General features: G+C 26.9%; 1 protein-coding gene across 3 annotated transcripts in view; it reads left to right on the forward strand.

Moving 5' to 3' along the window:
- Positions 1 to 20876, forward strand: part of LOC107457539 (zinc finger homeobox protein 3) — a 251455-nt gene that overhangs the window by 62128 nt on the left and 168451 nt on the right. For all 3 annotated transcript variants that reach the window (XM_087152055.1, XM_087152056.1, XM_087152057.1), the window contains one exon: positions 19486 to 19536. The gene's annotated coding sequence lies outside the window, so the exon portion shown is untranslated. The remainder of the gene's footprint in view (positions 1 to 19485; positions 19537 to 20876) is intronic.

Genomic DNA, 20876 nt, shown 5'->3' on the forward strand with positions numbered 1-20876 from the left:
AAAATTGAAGTTTCCTTAAAAAATCTCTTGAAATAGAACGTTTGGGCAGATTATTGCTTGATTGAATATTTAAATAAGTGTCACATATGCATAAGGAAGAGAGCCTCATTTATAAAATTCAGTTAACTACCTCTATATTTGATAAATTAAATGTCTATTACTATTCAAAATTAAGAATAAACATAATATGTAATATTTCAAGATCATTTAATGTGAAATCATAACTGGAAAAAATTGCAGCCAATTAATCATCAAGAGAAGTTTGATTCTCATGGACCAATAATACCGTGATGGTTCCAACCATCATGATCTGTGATGGTTCCAGCCATCATGATCCGTGATAGTTCAAACCATCATGATCCGTGATGGTTCCAGCCATCATGATCCGTGATGGTTCCAACCATCATGATCCGTGATGGTTCCAACCATCATGATCCGTGATGGTTCCAACCATCATGATCCGTGATGGTTCCAACTACACATTGCCATGATGGTTTAATAGGAATACTTCTTGGGTCTCAGTAATATACCATCAAAACAATTGAGGTTTTTTATTTTTTTTTATTTTGGACCATCATAAATCAGTTTCTACATTGGAACGATAGTGGTTCGTGATCGTTCCAACATTTGATTTCTAAGAAACTACGATGTTCTAAATTTCTGATGGTTCGACGTGGACAAACCATCAAAAAAATTTGCTATTCTTATGTTGGACCATCATAAATCAGTCCAAATTCCTACATTGGGGTGATGGTTTCCCATGTTAGTTACCATCTAATATATAATGGTTCATGATGGAATAGAACACAATCAAGATTGTGTTCTTTCATTAATGGTAAACCATAAAAAATTTCGACTTAGGTGACGATGATAAAATGATATCTGAGTAATATACCATCAAAACAATTGAGGTTTTTTAAATTTTTTATTTGGGACCATCATAAATCAGTTCCTACATTGAAACGATAATTGTTCGTGATCGTTCCAACATTTGATTTCTAAGAAACTGCGATGTTCTAAATTTCTGATGGTTCGACGTGGACAAACCATCAAAACAATTTGCTATTCTTATGTTGAACCATCATAAATCAGTCCAAATTCCTACATTGGGGTGATGGTTTCCCATGTTAGTTACCATCTAAAATATAATGGTTCATGATGGAATGGAACACAATCAAGATTGTGTTCTTTCATTAATGGTGAACCATGAAAAATTTCGACTTGGGTGACGATGATAAAATGATATTGAGAGAAAAAATATTAGCCAAAATTTTGAGCAATTGATTTTGATATTTATTTATTATTCTAGATGACTGAAAACTAAATTCTTCTTATGCCGGTGTCAATCATATCAATTTGTGGCATCCAAATCCGACCTCACCGAAAGTAGAATTGAAAAATAAATCATGTCTGTTTTCTTCACACCATTGGCGTTTCGTCGAAATTGGAGAATAAAAAGCTATAGATATTTTTTTTCTTCCCTTTTTGCAGATTCCACTTTTTTCCCCGTTTGATATCCAAGGCAAGAAAAAGCAAATATTTTATCAGAATTTGAAAAACTGGTTGTGGAAAATTGTCAGCCATGCTGAAACACTTCCATGGTTGGTTGACTAAGATCACAATTATCGCACAGAAAAGAATTTTAGTGTCTTTTGGAATTACGATTTCATAGAAAGAAAGGTTTTTGTCTTGTCTAGCTTTTTTCTTCCATTAAATTTCTGTAATTTTAGGGCATGGTACTAGTTCTTTGCAATATCGTGACTTGACTATTAGTGTCAAATACAAATTTTCATACTTATTTTCTCAAGACTTAATATTTTGCTATTTTTTCCCTCCTAAAGTACTATCGTAAAGTCTAGTTAAAAATAACTAGAGTAAATTTTGCATCTAATATTAGAGATAACGATAAATTATTTTAATGCCAATATTGCAGTTTAAACATTGATCGAAATATATATATTTTTTTAAAAATTTAAAATGAAATTAGTAATTGTATCATTTTAAATTAATTTTAATCACAAGCATTCTTTTTCTACCTGAAATTCAAAAGCGGTTTCGTAACTCACTTAAAATATTTTATTTTACAACTGGTGTTGAACAGCAGATCTAAATCTTAGTTTATGACTATCTATGATCTACTCTACATAATCTCGTAATCATGAACCACACCCAGAAAACTACTGGATCAAGCATTCGACTAGCTTTCGTTCGAGACTTCTTGATGGAACTAACCCGCATTTGCGTTATACGAAGAAGAAAACTTCCACGGTTAGTTCGATGATATGGGGATTCTAACCCATGACCTGTCTACCATTAAGGATATTTTACGTCAGCACTGTGGTCGTGACAAGCCATTATCAAAATTCATATCAACCAGTCACCTCTGGGATTCGAACCTGGTTCACCTCATTGGAAGTCGAACACTCCACCCCCTAAGTCACCTCAGCTCTTACTTAAAATATAGGAATTTCTTCAGGAAAGTAAGTTTCATTTCTGTTTGTGGAAACTGTGCGCAAAACGCAAATAAACAAGTTAGAAAGATAGTCAGATATTTCGGTACTATAAACGACCAATATTGTCAATGCATGATAAAAAAGAAAACACAGATTATTACAGAGAAAAGAGAAGGTAAAATTCTGGTGATTAAAACTAATTTAAAAGGCTTCCCAGAAAAGATATAATAACGCCAAAAAAAAAAGAAAAATTCCAAAATAAATGAGTTGAAAGTCAGATTGCTTTCCAACTCGTGGGCGAGTGCCATATATGATAGAATATATGCAGAATATATATAGATATGATAGAATAGATGCAATATAAAAAGGAAGGACAAAAGTGCTTCAAAATCTTTAAATTCGTTTTTTTTTTCTTTCTAAAAGCTAAATTTTATTTAAATTCAGTTTTTAAATTCAAAATTTTAAAAAATTCAGTAATTTTAAAACTTTTAACGAATTATTTATTTTTTGTCTTAAAATTAAAATATTTCATTAAAAAATTCCAAAAGGCAACGGAGCGTTCAATAAACTTAACTCCCCCATACAATCTTCTTAAGTTTTGTACACGAGTATAAATAAAAAAGTTGAAATAGTTTTTTTCCTGAAACCCTTCCCTTACCAGCTGAATCAATCCTTTTCCGCGTGACGCGTGGGTAGCACCTGTTACCTCTTGGAAGTGCATCCTGCCACACGTTTCCCATCTTGCCCTACACTTGCACCACCCCTTTGAGCACGTTTTACCCCTTTACCCTTTTTAGTCCCTCATGAAATATCTCAATATCATAGGAGGTAAGGAATCTTACCTGCATTAATATGGTTCGATTTTTTCGGTGTGAAACTAAGACCTGGTTTGAAACTAAGTAAGCTTACAGAACAGTTGTTTTGGGAAAAAGAAATGACTATTATAACTGTTACACTCACAATTTAGTTATATTTATTGTGAATTTTGTTTGCTTTTTTTGAAGATTGAAATAGCATTAACAAATGATTTTTTTTATTACTTTGTTATTATTGTCAAGGAACAAAATTACTATAACACAGCAAGTTTGGGAACCTCAGTTACATTTTGAAAAACAAAAACTACATAATAAATTATGAGTTATCCCAATTTTAAAATGCGAATTAAAATAATAGCTTCAATAATGAAAATATTTAAAAATTATTCGCGATTTTTCAATATTTAAGAAATGGGACACTAAGAAGATATGGAGCGTCGTGATTAAAAGTGTGAAAGGTGCAATTTCATGTTTCTTTTATGACGTATCAAAATTTATTTTTTTGGTAAACATGAATTGAAGTACAACTTTGTCACTTAAGATGCATTTAATATGTCCAGAGTTAAGACAATATGAAAATTCAAGTTAATCACTTATTATTACCTGAAACTGGTCAACTATCAAGAGATGAAATAATATGAAAATACAAGTTAATCATTTAATTATTACATGAAACTGGTACACTATCAAGAGATGAAATAATATGAAAATACAAGTTAATCACTTAATTATTGCCTGAAACGAAAACTATGTCAGTAATATTATACATGCTGTTATATTTTCTAGCAAATTGATTATAAAAGTTATCGTATCTGATTTGAGTATATTGCAAGAAAAGCTATTTATTTATTATTGCATGATTTTAAGTTTATGCTATCATAAAAATTACTTTGTTACTAAAGTAGTTGAAATACTATTAACATTAAAAGAACGTTTGTATTAAGCATATAGATAATTTTTCATCAAGTTTTTAATGAGATAATTTAGAGAGTAAAGTAAACGATAAATTTTTATCCATCTATATTATTTTGTATTTACGTATTAAAACCCTCAAGACGAATACATATAGATCAGCCATTTATAAGAGAAAGTATAGTTTAATATGAATAATTTAATATTATAAACAGCAGTTTTAAAAGCATGCGTATCTTAACAACAACAAAAAAGTCTTAAAATCATGAATAATTAAAATGGGAAAAAATAAGGGTTTATTTATAGCCTGTGTTCTATAATAGCAAATAACTCTACACAGTTTAATTATCGGTATTTTTAAATTTTTGTGCCGTGCCTGAACTTTTCAAAAACTGTTTTTAAACATGCTTTTTATAGTTATTAATAAGTGAAAAACTGAAGAAATCATTAAAATAATTTTCTCTTCCAAAAGAAAAAAAATTCTTCAACCTAACGAAATAGTATGTATTTCATAAATGAAAATGTTGAACTTTAATGATATCCAGTATGCATATTTTTTCTTATTTATTTGTAAACTTACATATCTTACTACCAGCTTCACATTTCTCCCTTGAAAAAGTTTCTTTCACGTTTTCTTTTCCTTTTGATTTAAGAAACTTCTTAAATATTTATTTAATTGCATAACGTTGCGCTTTCAGTTAAATTTTGCTATCTCTAAATTTTTGAAACTTAACTACTGTAACTTGTTTTTAAAGCTTTTATAATATTGAAATTCCATAATCAAAAACTTCTGTAACCGATTTGCATTAAAACTATTTTCCCCTGACTTTAAAAGTTGAGAAAAACTCTGAAATCACATTTTCTATTAGAAATACATTGATATTATCTTTCAAATATTTTATAGATTTTAAACTATAGTTATAAAATATTTTATTACTTGGGCTTTTTTTACGATATTTTAAAGTAAGAAGAAAAAAAAACTAAACTCAATCTATAAATTGTACCTTTCAGATATCAATTTTTAATGTTAAACTCGAATAGTTTTTGAATAAAATGCACTAGAACACTTTTTCTTTTGTTCTAAATTATTGAAAGGTAATATTTTCCTAAAATTGCAGAATATGAAAGAAAATTTTAGTATATTTTTCATTAATAAAAAAATCAGCAGCATTAAAATTATGAGTAACATATGGAACAACAGCCTTAAACGTATAAGTAACCTAAAAACAGTTGCATGAAAGTATAGGTAGCTTACTATAAAAACAATAGGTTTTAAAGTGTGGGTAATTCAACAACAAAATATAGAAAACTTAGCAACATTAACTAAAATTAATTTTGAAAGTACCTGTCATAAAAATTTAGAAAAAATAAATCTTTAAATCAAATATATCTTTCTAATATGTGCCTTATTTACATGTATGCTTAGTAACATATAAAATTTGCGAATGCATTAAAATTTAATGTTTTGAATAAATACAATAAAAATAGAAGATTTTTGGCAACACACATTTAAAAGATCTGAGTTATATTTTATTCAAGTTAATATAATTAAGTAACATGAAAATGCAAACAGTGTGTACACATTTCTATGTATGTAACTTCTTTAAAAAAATATCATAATATTAATATCTAAAGAAAATATGCTAATTTAAAATGTAGCTAACTGTCCTAACAAATGATAAGCTAACAAAGAGATATAACATAACATGTAAGCTAACAAAAGATAAAAACAAGTAAAATTTTCATGAATATATTATCTAAATTTAACCCCTAACAATTAAAATATGGAATAATTCTTCATAAATGCTTTTAAATTTATCGAAAATTATACTTAAAATAATTTTTTTTTTTAATAAATGCCATGAAAATGACTAATTCTCCAAATGTAAATAAAGTAGAAGATTTTTCGCGTATTAGAAATGAACGATTCGAATAATCTCTGATAAATGTACTGAAATGTTTCACTCTGAAATTGAAATATTTTATAAAAATTCGATTTAATTGACGCATTTAAACGACAAGCATATAGCTTACATTTATAATGCAAAAATCTTGCGTTGTTAAAACATTTATCCCCTTATACATTTAACCTTAGTGAGCTCTTATCTTATCATATCTTATCCATTTGTGAAAAAAATTAAAATACGATAAATTTTTTTTCATAAAATTCAATTAAAATAAACGATTCGTAACTAAAGTAATTAAAATAAAATATTCGGGATCACATATCATTAAAATTAAAAATTTTTAGCAAATAAATTTAAAATGTTTGAATTTGAAAAAACTATAATAAAAATTTAACTGAATTAAGAAACTTTAAAAAACACAATGCTTACATAAGATCTTATGTTATTAAAATATTTATATCCTTTAATACTTACTAAACTGGTTATTTTTATAGCATATAGAGCACTTAAAAAATGAGTCTTAATCAAAGGCAATTAAAAGATTCTTTGTTCAATGCGATGAAAATTAGATTCTTAAAAAGTGAACTAAAATGACAAATTCACTGTCAAGTACACTAAAAAGGATAAGTTCTTGGCAAATGAAATTAACACGTTTGAATTATCTAATTAAAATTAGATTTAATTAAGTGACCTTTACTAACAAACAAATTATTTACATTAAAATTTATGTTCATCAAAATATTTATCCCCTTGTATATATAGCATCATAAAATTAGCAGCTATAACCATAACATCTAGAACTAATAAAAATATTCTTGTCTAAAATGCAGTCAACTAACCTCATACAAAAGATAATAAATAAATAAAAATCCTCTCACCTTTTCCCAACGCAATCAGAATAATATTCTCAACAATAGCGATTGAAACAAAATATTTGGACTGATGCAATTAAAATGAAAAATTATTGTCAAAAGTTATTAGCATGTTTGAGTTTGAAATATTCCTTAAAATCCGCTTCGAGAATCCCAAACAAAAAGCAAACCTAATGTTTTATATTCTGATTTCAAAAATTTCTTTGCAAATTCTTGGTAAATGTCGCTAACTTATTTTAATTCGAAATAATTAATCAAGAGACAAAATGTATACATAAAAATTTTATTGATAAAATATTTATCCCCTTGTTTACTTAGCCTCATAAAAATAGTAGCTATTACCATAACATATTGACTTAATAAAAACATGTTCGTCTAAACTATAGGCAACTAACCTCTTGTAAAAGAATAAAATAAATAAAAACTTAACATCATTGCTCAATACAATCAAAAAAATATTCTTAACAAATACGATTAAAACGAAACATTTAGATAAATACAATTAAAGTGAAAAATCTTTGCCAAAAGTTATTATCATGTTTTAGTTTGAAATTTGGTTGAATTGTGAGACTTAAGTAAGCAAAATGTTTATATTTATAATATGAAAAGATATGTTTGCAAAAGATTTATCTGTTTTACATTTAACCTCATTAAAATGGCAGCTTTTATCTCAACTTACGTATTGTATCAATTGATCACGAAAATTTTCGTGATTAAATTTCTACGATTTGCGAGAATTTTTGAGTTAATTTTTAAAGTACAACTTTTTTAGCGAATTTGATATTGAGGAATAGGAATTAGTTTTAAAAAAAGAGGTTGTAATTAACAAAACCACTAGAAGAAATTTTTGTTTGAGATTCTCGATATAAACCATTAGAAAAAAAAAAGGATTCTTGATAAAAATGCTTAAAAATTCTTTGTTCAATGCAATTAAAATCAAAAAATTCTTTAACAAAACTGAAAATTCTTTTATAAAGTACAATTAACTTATTTAAATTAGAAATACTTAATCAAGGGACAAGATGTTTATGTAAGGATTTGTGTAATCAAAATATTTATCCTCTTGTATACTTAACCTCAAGAAACAGCAGCTATTACCATAACATCTAGACCTAAATAAATATGCTAGCCAAAACTGTAGCCAACTAACCTCATACAAAAGACAAAATAAAAATAAAATCTCCACGCCTTGACCCCCACAGTTAAGTCCTAACAACTTTGTGAAAGAATATACGCTGTGTGAAATATTGGAAATTATCCATTTCAGCAGGTGAATGGCCCAGCTGTAATATTTTGGTTGTTGATCTCCAGAAAGACCCGAGCAATTTTAATACCCGGGTTTTTGGTGAGTGTCTTCATTGTTTGTGAGTGCGCGTGTACGTTGTCGTTATTTCTCGTAATGGTCTCAGCAGGATAGAAGAAAATAATAATAAAAAAGAAATCACAACGCATGACTTGTCTTTGATTATTGCATCCATTGGGTAGCTTATAAAGAGTGAAATCGTGATTTACCTGTGCCCAGGGTTAAAAATGCGTGCTATAGGTGTGTTAATGTCTTCAAAGACCTTCGGTGGTTTTGGAATTATGGAAAAATATATTTAGTGTTGGGTTGGCGGAATTTGAGGTTTGTCGGGTGTTTTTTATGAAGCAGATGTGTTTTAAAATAAACAGCTTAAATAGTTATGGGGAGTTAACTAGTTTGATTTTCATTTAGTCTTTTGAATGCGACTTGATATAAAACAATTTTTACATGAGAAGAAAAAAAAATTAAGATTACTGTGCTGCATAATTATTTCTGGTTTAAAATAAATAAATGAAAAATACTTGTAATTAATAAAACCAAAATATACGGTATTTAAATAATTCTTAAAAAATTTTTCGGCTCATATGATAACGGTTTACAGAAAATTCTGGTTTTTACAATTGCTTTTATTACCATATATTTTGTAAAAATTACAAAACCGAAAAGTAGATTGAACCGAATAAAAGGTTTTTATGTTATGCTCTGAGGTATCATGATGAACTTACCAAATTTTGTCACACATTATAAAATCATATTTTATAGTTAATTATATCAAATCAATACCAAAAAACTTCGGTAAGAATTACCAAAAATTTTTGTATTTCCATAGAGCTAGAAATACGGAAAATTCTACCATATTCTGATTGTTTAGACCATACTTTTTTTTAAGTGTATTATACATGGGGTATAAAAGTGAAAGGGGTTGTGGGATAAAAATAATACTACATTCATAACACTGCAAATAAGTTTTCTACAATGCTGTCGTAATTAATTTTAATTCACAAAACAAGACAAAGATTTACCTTTTTCTGCCAAGGAATTGCAATTCCGAGGTTCTTTTTTGTAATGACTAAGTTTTTTTTATATCTGTTAAACTAAATCATACACATATCCAACATGGTTGGTCTATTTTTTTTTTAGAACTGTCGTTGAACAGTCGACCCAATTTTGGGCTTACGACTACAAAGTTTCAACTCTACTGCTTTGTAATTTTGAACTCAATCCAGAAGACAAGGGAACTCCAGGATCAAGTATGAGAGAAATTTGCCTTCGTGGGGACTTTTTGATGGAACTACCCTGCATTTGCGTTACACGTATAGGAAAACCACGAAAACCACCCACGACAAGGGGACTCTAGCCCATGATCGGTTTACCACTGAGGATATTTTACTTCAGCACTGCAAGCCATTGCTGAGATTGGAACTCGGTTCACCTCATTGAAAGGCAAATGCCACCACAGCTCAATGGTTGGTCTATTGAGGACAGTGAAGTATAGACCGGGTGATTACTACAAACTGCTTTCTGATTATAACTGTGATAGTATAATTTACTAATAAATTTCAGAAAAATATTAAGTGTCTCATGAAATTAAGTATCCAATTATTTTAAAATCTCATGAATTTTATAAATCTTTCTAAAACTTTATATGAGTCAAAGTAGAAGTTCATAAATTGGTACTTTTTCCCTGAAACTATCTTTTAAATCGCTTACAAATTTTCCCCATCATTGGCCAATATCCTCGGACAATACCTGTCTCCTATATCTGACATACGATTTATAAAACCTTTGAGTTTATATCCACAGGAGGTGGAATGGATGTTTATTATTCTAGAGTTTTGGGGAGATGGGACAGATGGAATAATTCTTTATTCCTGACCTCCTCCTCACTGGGTGGTCTATCTCTCTTGACCGTTGTCCATTATTTTTTGTAAAAGTTTCAGATAGTACCGAAGTGGGGAGCCTGATGTACAAAGTTTTTCTGCAACTAGTGTCCATTTTGAATGCTTAGCTAAAGATGTTTATCTGAATCGGAAGAATGATGAACAGAAAATAGCAGATCTTGCGGAAGCGAGGAGATTCTTGTCATTATTGTCTTTTTGTTAGGATTTGTAAAGAGGAAGCCATTTTTTTTGTTTTGAACTAAAATATACAAGATGTATCACAGGTTTATAAAATATAAGGCATATTTAACTAAAGTAATAAACATGATTTACATTTTCAAGACATTAATTTACTACATTTTGCACAAACTTATTAGATATGCGGAAAACTTATGCATCATATTTACCAGATGTAACATTGACAGCATATTTAGTAGATATGGAATCTGAAATTTGCCACTTTGTCACAGATAATACAAATTTAGAAAGTTAATAATCTAATGTCAATTTGATATAAAGTAAAAGCAATTCAACAATTTTACAGGATTTAACAAGTTCAGGAGAAGTAGGAAAAATTAAATTAGCACTAATTTACTAGATATAACACACCACTATAAAATGACCACAAATTTGCTGTATGAAACTTAAGTAAATCAAGTTAAGGACTAAAGTAGCAATCCATTTTGACATAAATTTCCTAAACATTACATGAATTTACTGAATATAAATTTCTTTTGTTGCAAAGATTTTGTTGAAGATCTAAATCAATTATAAATAAAGAACAAATTCATAAAATTATTTAATGAAAATAGAATTACTTATTTTGAAAAGATTTCTGCGAACAAGCACTTCTATCAGTAAATTTTACTAAATTTAAACTGTTTCGGTTTGTTATATCTTAAATTTTTAGTAAATATACTTTTTTTTTCAAACTTCTTTTTACATTACTAATAAAAGCTTGCGTTTACATAGACCTAGAAAATTTAATTTGAGAAGAAAATAGTTAGAATTACTGAATATGAAAAAGAAAGTATTCGCTGTTTTATAGTATAGAACAGTAGTTAACACGTTCAAATTTGATTTACCCTTTGACGCAGATGATGGGACACCGGTGTTCCTCTTATATATTTTTTCTGACACTAATCCCAAGAAAAAATATATTTTAGTATTCTTTAATTATAAAAAAACATTTAGAAATTTATTAAAAAAATCTTTTAAATTATCAGATTATCGGAATTATAGTTGTTCTAAATTTATAATATGCAAAAATAATAGCATGAATAAAAAAAAATTTCATTCATATTCAAAAATTTATCAATAAGAAATTCTAATGATAAATAACTGTTTCTCTTAGTGCAAAAAGTAAATAACTGCAAAGTGTAAATTTGAAAAAGTAATGCTTAAAAGTGAGCCATGTTTATAGGGTTTTACCTTCAATGCAGAAAAAGACACCGGTAATTTATGCCCCATTTCATAACCATAAATAATTAAAATATTAAATATAATATTTTCCCCTTATTTTGACCTAAATTAAAACAAAATAATATGAAAGTATGAATACGTTTTCCAAAAATTTTGAGTCAATCTGAAAAGTAATTGTCTGAAAATTAATTGTTTCTGAAAATTAATAGTTTCCGACTTAATTGTTTCCGACATTGAGGTGTTGCTGTTAAGAGTTTAATAAATTTTTGATATTTTACATTAAGTTGGAATAATAGTTTTTTTCTAGCATTGTAAGTTTCTTTCTCGCCAAATTATTTGATTCCCTCCATAGAAACCGGATAGTTTGAAAGGAGAATGATTTGATAATTACACATTTCTTGAGCTTTTGATGCTTAATTGTGGTTCCTTAAGCATTCGATTCCCATCCTACTTTCAGTTTTCACCTGCCTCTTGCCTCGAAAACTGTAGGTTATGGTTTTAATTGGCGATTTTTTTCTCGATTAATCATTTTTTCTTGTATTTTTTTTATTCAATATTTATCCTAAGGCTTTTATTGTAAATTTTTTTCTTGTTTTTTGTAAGCTTTTTTTTTTACTTTGTGATTCGTGGTACAAGGAAGCAGATGTTACGAAAAGTTTAAACGTATATGTGTTTGGTGAATTAATTTAGATAATTATGTATTTTGATTTTTGGCGTTATTTTAGTGATATTTTCCCCCCTTTAATTTGTAATGTTTTTTCTTCTTCTCGTGCGTTCGTGATTTTTTTTTTTACATCGGATATTGAATCAAAAGTGATTTTTATGCGCAAAACCATTGATAAAAAAAGGTTATGCGAAATTTATTGCCCATGTGCTTTTGCTATTAAAAAAGCAGATTTACTTTCATAAAGTGAACTTTTCGAAAAAATTGGTTACAGGTGTTTAACATGGTTTGAAACGTGCAACTAAAATCACTAAAAGGTGAACAAAAATAGAAATTTTCATATAGTCAATAAATTTATTGGAAAAGAGAAAGAAGGCATTAAAAAATTTGTGACATTAAAATCTAGATAATGTCATCTATAATGCATGCATATGTAGGCGAGTTTTAAGACGTAGACCTTTTTTGTAGTTGAACCTTTAGTAAGGGAAGCCTACGGAGAAAAAAATTCTGGTGAAATTACCTTACTGTATGATGAAGGCCTTTCTGGTAAAGCATAATTTTTGTTAATAAAATCGAAATTTATTTAAACAATTCATTTGGTAATTTTTCCTTTCATATGGTTTACCAAAAGTTCTTGTTTTTAAAATTATAGATCTTATTAAAACCCATTGAAAAAAAAAAAAAAAAAAAAAAAAAAAACTGAAAAGTAAACTTAACCGAATAAATGGATTTTATGCTATTCTCAAAAGTATCATGATAAAATTTTAAAATTTTAACAAATATTATAAGGCCATATTTTATTGTCGATTATAGAAAGATCATTACCAAAACGCTTCGGTAAAAAATATCGATTTTTTCAGTGTTACCATAGCCAGAAACACAGTAAATGTTACCATATTCTGGTAGTTTTGACCATGTTTTTTTCTCACTGTTAGAATCATTTTAAGAACTTTAATAACGATAATTAATAAATGTTGCAGTGGTGGACGTTTAAAATTTTCTTAAATGAAGAGTTTTCCGTCTTTTGTAAAAATTGGTAATTACAATATCGTATTCAATTTTTGACACAAATATTAAATATTTCATGTAGAATTTTTACCTCAGAGTAAAAAAATAATTCACAGTAGCTATTTTATTCAAATCATACAAAACGGAGAAAAAATTAATCATTAAGTGATTCGAAACATATAAATAATTTCAATTTATTTATATTAATACAAGTGCATTTTTGAATCAAGATATTTCAGTAAATGGATTCGAATAAATTTATTATTAACTTCATATAATCCCTGATTTGAGTCTGTACCAAAATGTGTTTTCAGGTGAATTTGGAATTTTCGGCCGACAGGTGGCCTAGTTACCCCCTCCCAAAGTTTGAAATCTTTATGGATATGTGAGTCTCTCCTCTTTGAAGTACCCCTTTTATCATTCTTTATTTCCAACTTTTATTATTTTTGATTTTTGATGTTAAGTTTTAGTTTAGACCAGCAATTGATTCTCTTCTTACAGTGGTACTTTTTTGTTTCGCGCAATATAACCGACACCGGCTCTACATTTCAAGTCAACTCACATTGAAAGATTGATTTTTATACTTAATTATAGCTTAGAATCATTTTAGAAACAGATTAACTAATTTCGTTAGAATCAACGAATCATCAACAACTCTTATAAATAAAGATGCATCAAGTAAATAAAGAAGAATACTTTTTACTTCAAAGTCTGATTTAAATATGATAACTCAATTCAAATAAGCTAACTCACTGATTAAAATCAATTGATGTAAGTCAATGTTAAAAAAAATATTGAGTGAACGACTCATTTAAATAATTCGAATCTCAGATTAAGTACCCAACTTTAACTAATCTAACTTTTAAGCTGACCTGGTTCTAATCTACCAATTTCATAACGCAAGTTGAAGAAATTAAGTCTTAGAAAGAATGTTTTAGTCAATGTTTCATTTAAATCATTCAAATCTCAGATACTGTGCCCAACTCAAAACTAAATAATCAGATTCAACTAAATCCAACTTATAAGCTATTTCAATTCAAATCAGTCAATTTATTAATTAAAATGCATTGAGTAAATCCAATGTTAAAATGACTATTTGAATGAACGACTCATTTAAATAATTCGAATCACAGATTCAGTATTCAACTTAAACTAGTTCAACTTTTAAGCTAACTCAGTTCAAATCTACTAACTCGCTAATTCAAATTGAATGAATTAGTCCTAAAAAGAATGATTTAATCAATGTTTAATTTAAATTATTAAAATTGAAAATACAGTGCTCAACTTCAACTCAATAATCAGCTTCAACTCAATCCAACTTATAAGCTGTTCCAATTCAAATCAGCCAATTCACTGATTAAAATGCATTGAGATAAGCCAATGTTAAAATGATTATCTGATTCAACGACTCATTCAAATAATTCGAATCGCAGATTCAATACGCAACTTAAATGCTTATTGTGGTCACCTGCCAAAAAGTTTACACTTTTAAGAGATATTTTGAAGGATTCGTTCCGAAATTAATAAAAAAGCAAGGCTACGAGATGTTTTCGAAGGACAAAAACAAAACTTTGCTAAAACATTTCGAACAAAAAAATATCACGTAAAATACAGCTACAACGCCAAACATTTTTTCCTTCATTTTTTTGGCGAATTTATGGATTAAATAATATCGCGCTTCGTCAATTTCGAATGATTCAGTCACTAGAATGTCACACTAAAGAACTGATTTATGTCTTCCAGACGCTGTCTGTTATTCAGGTGTATGAGCGATTTCGTGTTTCTGTTATAAAGGCAATAAGCTGTTAGAGGAAACATAGTTTGAGCGCCAAGAGTTCTATAAATAGTGACGCCTGTTGATTGAGATTTTTCAAAAACAATCGCCAAAACCTTTGAATAATCGATAAAATTACTATTTTAAAAATAATTTCGAAGTGTAGTGATTTATTAGTTTATTTAACGGGAATTCGATGCTTCGTGCTTAAAATCAGTTTAATTTTATGCTTCTTTTTTTTTTTAACGAAAAACTATAAATCTGTATTTATTAGTATAAAAATTAAGATTTATGGTTAACCGATATGCATGGCTCATTAATTATTAAATTTATTGATTGCTTATTTTCAATAGAAATTTCAAGTATATGATAGTTTGAATTATTTATTTATTTAAATACGGAATTATGTCATCAATTTTAATAATTTATTTGAATAGTTTTTTATACCCCAATAATGCGAATTATTATTGGGTGTATATTTGCTCTATTGTATACTGTATACTTGCTCCATTATTATACAAGCGTTATTGGGTATACAATATGTGCAAAGTAAGAAATTAAGATTATCAGAGAAATCATGGTTTAATTTTATAAGATAAGTTTGATTGGTTTTAGCCACTTGTTTAACAAAAATTGCAAAATTATTTTAGGTGCTATTTATCTAGTGCTCCACATGCATGAAAATAGGAGGACAATATATATATATATATATATATATATATATATATATATATATATATATATATATATATATATATATATATATATATATATATATATATATTCGATAGAATGCCAAATTTGAAACCGGCAAAGTATGAAATCTTCTGTGGCCATGCTAGTAAAGGTGATGAAATGCATATTTTGTGCAATATTTGCTTCTAAACTGAAAATAATTGTGACTTAAATGTGAATTTTTATACGAAAATTTTGTTTCCCTTATTAGGCATAAATTATGTTTTGTACAACTTTCATTTTTCTATACGCATTTTGAATAACTTTTTTTAATGGCAGGCTCATAAATTTTTCAGAATAACATTCTTATTTTTGAGAAATGCGCATCATTTACATAATTACCTCATCAGGATGCTTATTTCATACTTTGCCTAAATAGCATTTGTCATTCTATAGAATGCCTATGTATTATATGCAATGCCTAGGGAAAGTATCTAATACTTTTTTTTAAAAAAAAAAGCAGTTGTTTTTTGTTATTTTTTCTTTTTTCATTATTATTTCTCTCCCCCCCTTTTTTTTCCATATGTCTATAATTTACCGTTGTTTTATCTTCATTTTGAACTATATATATATATATATATATATATATATATATATATATATATATATATATATATATATATATATATATATATATATATATATATATATATATATATATATATATATATATATATATATATATATATATATATATATATATATATATATATATGTATATTTTGAACTATATATATATATAAAAGAAAATAAAACGTGAATGTTTTTTAAGGCGAAATTTCCATGAACAAATATGAGATATTTTAATTTAAAATACTTCATGTGTAACAATTAACACAATTTTTAATTATGCTCTCCTCGTCTAACCTGTACACATTAACCTACCAAGAAAACGCATGGTAAAAAATAGATTTAAGCAAACGATTCGATAAAATAGTCCTTTTTATAACTTTTATAATGCGCATTTGATAATTTTAAACCATTTCAACAATTGCCGTAAAATAAAGCAGGTAGAAGTTGTTTACAAAATCAATTCACAAATCAAGTACATTTTTCTCTCTAGACCTAGAATTGCACAATATTTTAATATAAATCAAGCTTTCCATTTTACCTTGTGTAACACAATATGATCTCAATCAAAATATGATCATTTTTATACCTTTTTGTAATGCATGTTTGACAATTTTTGAATCTTTTTAACCTTTTCTATGAGATGTCACTAATCATGTACATGTATTTCTTAGAATCCAATCACAAAGCAAGTATTTTTCTTCGGGGGGGGGGGAGGGTAGAGCTATTACGCAATGTTATGATCTAAATCATTCTTTTCATCTTACTTAAGGCAGATTTTGCATTTCAACTTTAAAATTGTCTTTATTACTTCTGTAATGCGCATTTGATAATTTAAAGTCATTTTAACAATTGTCATAAAATGGAATAAAACATGTACACGTAATTCTCGGAATCCAATCACAAATCAAGTTTTTTCTGAGAGTAAGATTCTAAATGTATTTTGAACACCTGTGTAAGTGAATTCAATCAATGAAATTTTCATTTTATAGCAGTTTAATTACAACATAAACCTTATATTAAAAATAAACTTGAATCATCATCCAATTAAATAGTATCTTGGCAACAATTTTTATGTCAATTTGGCTATAAATTGAGTTTTAACTATATTCTGATCAAATTAAATCATAGATATTTTATGTCCTCTTAAGTGCGTTAGTTGCAAAGGTGATATTGAAGGGCAAACATAATTTGGCATTTAGCAACAAATATTTGTCCTCGTTAAATTAAATGTTGATTGAATTATTTTTTATTCCAAAAAATTGAAAAAGTTCAAATACAAACTGATTAAAGTAACTAGAATATTTTATAAAATAGTATTGGAATTTGCATTTCCCTCTTGAGCGTTCATGAGTGTTCGAATTCAAATTTGTATAAATAAATTTGCTTTTTACAAAACTTGTTTTAAAAAATAAAGAATAAACATTTAATTATCATTTATAAATTTTTTTTTCATTTTAAACTTGCTATAAATTTGCCTGCAACTTTATTCTGATCAAATAAAATAATAGACATTTAATGTCGTTTTGAAAACCTGATACTAAAGGTGCATCATTTGGAATTCATCTCCAATTGTTTAATCTCCATGAACTAACTATGGATGAAAATAATTTTTTATACTTAAAAAACTTAGAAATTAAGGTATAAAAAGAGAAGAAAAAAACGATTTTAAAATTACTTTAGACACAATTTTTTTACATTTAAAAAGCATAAGAAATCAGTTTCAAAAAGAGTAAAAAATAAGGGCAGTTTTTTAAAATACATAGAATTCGTAACTGCAATTTGCTGTTGTATTCACCTTTGTAGATAAGATTTAGAAATTAAATACAGTGAAACCTGCGAAGTCTAAATTTATCTTTAATATCAAGATTAATTACAATGATATTGCAATGACTTAATTGCAATGATAACTAATAAGAAAAGTTTAAAGTTTGATTCAAGTAACTTTGGACAATATTATGGGTAATGCCTTACTATTTAAGTTGAGTGGGTTTTACTTCATGAGGAAAATATCAAGAAATGCATAATTAAAATTAAAATTTATAATTTCTTTATGCAAAAATTAGAAATAGTTGAAAAATAATTAAGTTTAATTAATTGAACTATTTAGATAAAAAGAAAAGATTTATATAGTATTTATGAGACCACTTTCTTCTATGGTACAAATTTTTAAATAAAAATCACATTTTCTGCTGTTATTCAAATCTTAGGAGATTTGTTGAGATAAAAGATCTTGCATGGATATAAGATCTGAAATTAATTTTCATAAAATACAATCTTCCTTAACCTCACACTTTATTTATTATTTTACTACCACATAGTAAAACCCATATTAAGATTGATAGAAAAGAAAAACTTTCAAAGAAGAACAAAGTTTTTAAGATTTATTAACTGCGCATAAGCTGCTAGTATATAGAACCTATAATGTAAGATAATAGCACAAAGAAAACGAGAAAATAACACAGAAAACAAAAAATGGAAGGAAAAATTTATTTAAAAAAATTTTAAACGAAAGAGAAAAAGAAATCATTAATGTATTTTAAATAATTTTAAAAAAATTTAAAAATTAGAAAAATTAACTGTGAAAATATTTTATTGATATATTTTGCTGTGACTTAATTAATACAAGGATATAACGGAACGAATTGATGAAGAGGCCAGATCTTTTCGTTCCTAATCTCTGTATTTTTAAATTTTTTTAACCATATGAATAATTTTCTTTCCTTACTTTTTATTTAAAATCCTTCTTAATAATTTTATAATTTTTTCCCTTTTATTTTCCGTGTTATTCTTCTCTCTCCGTGTATATATATATATATATATATATATATATATATATATATATATATATATATATATATATATATATATATATATATATATATATATATATATATATATATATATATATATATATATATATATATATATATATATATATATATATATATATATATATATATATATATATATATATATATATATATATATATATATATATATATATATATATATAAAAACTCGCTACGATATTAAAAATTCCAAGGGTCTATGGTATTATTAAACTTATTACTTCCAGTTATTTATGCCAGTTTAAAAATTGTTTTGTGCATTTATTCTTTATTCTATTTGTGTGCCATTCCAAAAGTAAATGTTTCCTTTTTCCTTAGGAATCTTATTATTCGAATCGTTCTGTCCATACGAAGTTCATCATGTTGTAGGTAAGTTTTATAATTATTTATAAATCTGGTAATGCTGTAGACACAGAAATTTCTGCGAACAAAAAAAATATTATGGCCTTCACTTTTTTAAACCTGACAAGATAGGTACCGCTCAAATCGAACTTCTTTCATCAGTTGCTAAATACGATTCAATACAAAGCTATATCTTTTTTTTAAAATGGTTTCCGCGAAGTAATTTAAATGCTTATATCTTGCTTAATTTTCAACTATTTTTTTTTTTTTTTTCAAATTTCGGAAGGTTCGTTATGAAAGTTTGTTATTTTCTAAAAATTGCTCCAAAATTTTGCTTCATTTTATTGCAGGTTTTAAATTTATAAATAAAAAAATAAAATAAAAAATAAGGCAAAATTAGCTCTCTAAAAATAAGGCCCGTATCTCCATAAATATTTGAACGCGGTTTGCGTAAGTTTATGCAATTATTGCATATAATAACCAAAGAAATCGATAAAAGTAGTAAATTTATTGCTTTGTGTTCTGACATAGGCTGTTCAAAAACACTTTTTTGTTAGTAATTTTTACCGGTCCCTTACACCACTGGAAGCTATAAACTTTTTTGATAAGTATGAGAAATCATAGGACCTAAAGTTATTAAATAATCCTCAAGTATTTTTTTAAGAAATTGAAGAAAATAACAAAAACTGAAATTTTCACTTCAATTACTGCTGGGTAGTGTATGTTCTATTATAAATTATAGTTACATAATTTTCTATTGCATCGATTGAATCAACTAAATATTTGGACAATACAATATCCGGAAAGACTTATAAGGTGAAAACAGCTTTAAAATTACTGAAATAAAATTAAAAAAAAAAATAACTACTGTTGAAATAAATAACAGATTTTGAAATAAATAACAGAGTACAGATTTTTTTTTTCTTTTGTGAGATAGTGGAGTAACCAATATTCTAAAAAATATTTTTTTACACTACTAGTACATCGCAAATAGTCATTCTGAAAAAGAGATACAATATAATACAAGATGGTGGTTGTACAGTTTTCCTTTTTGAAGCTTTTTTTTGTGTGGCATACTCATTATTTTAGCAGCATACACATCGATTTATGTTCGAATAAAAATAAAATTTATTTTCAATTGGAGTAATTAAAGTACCTAAAACTTTTTAATTACTCAATCTAACATTTTAAGTTTTCTAACCAGAGATTTTATTTTGGTTCTCTAATCTTTGCAAGAATGGTACATGTTAGAAAAAAAAAACAGTTTGAAATTTCAAATTGCTTATAGCAGCAATAAAAATTGTACTTATAACGAATATAATTTTTAATTTACAGTTTAAATAGAAGAAAGTCAATCAGTGAAGATT

Source organism: Parasteatoda tepidariorum, chromosome 9, assembly GCF_982258835.1.
Source record: "Parasteatoda tepidariorum strain Cologne lab strain chromosome 9, Ptep-v5.0, whole genome shotgun sequence".
Lineage (NCBI taxonomy): Eukaryota > Metazoa > Arthropoda > Arachnida > Araneae > Theridiidae > Parasteatoda > Parasteatoda tepidariorum.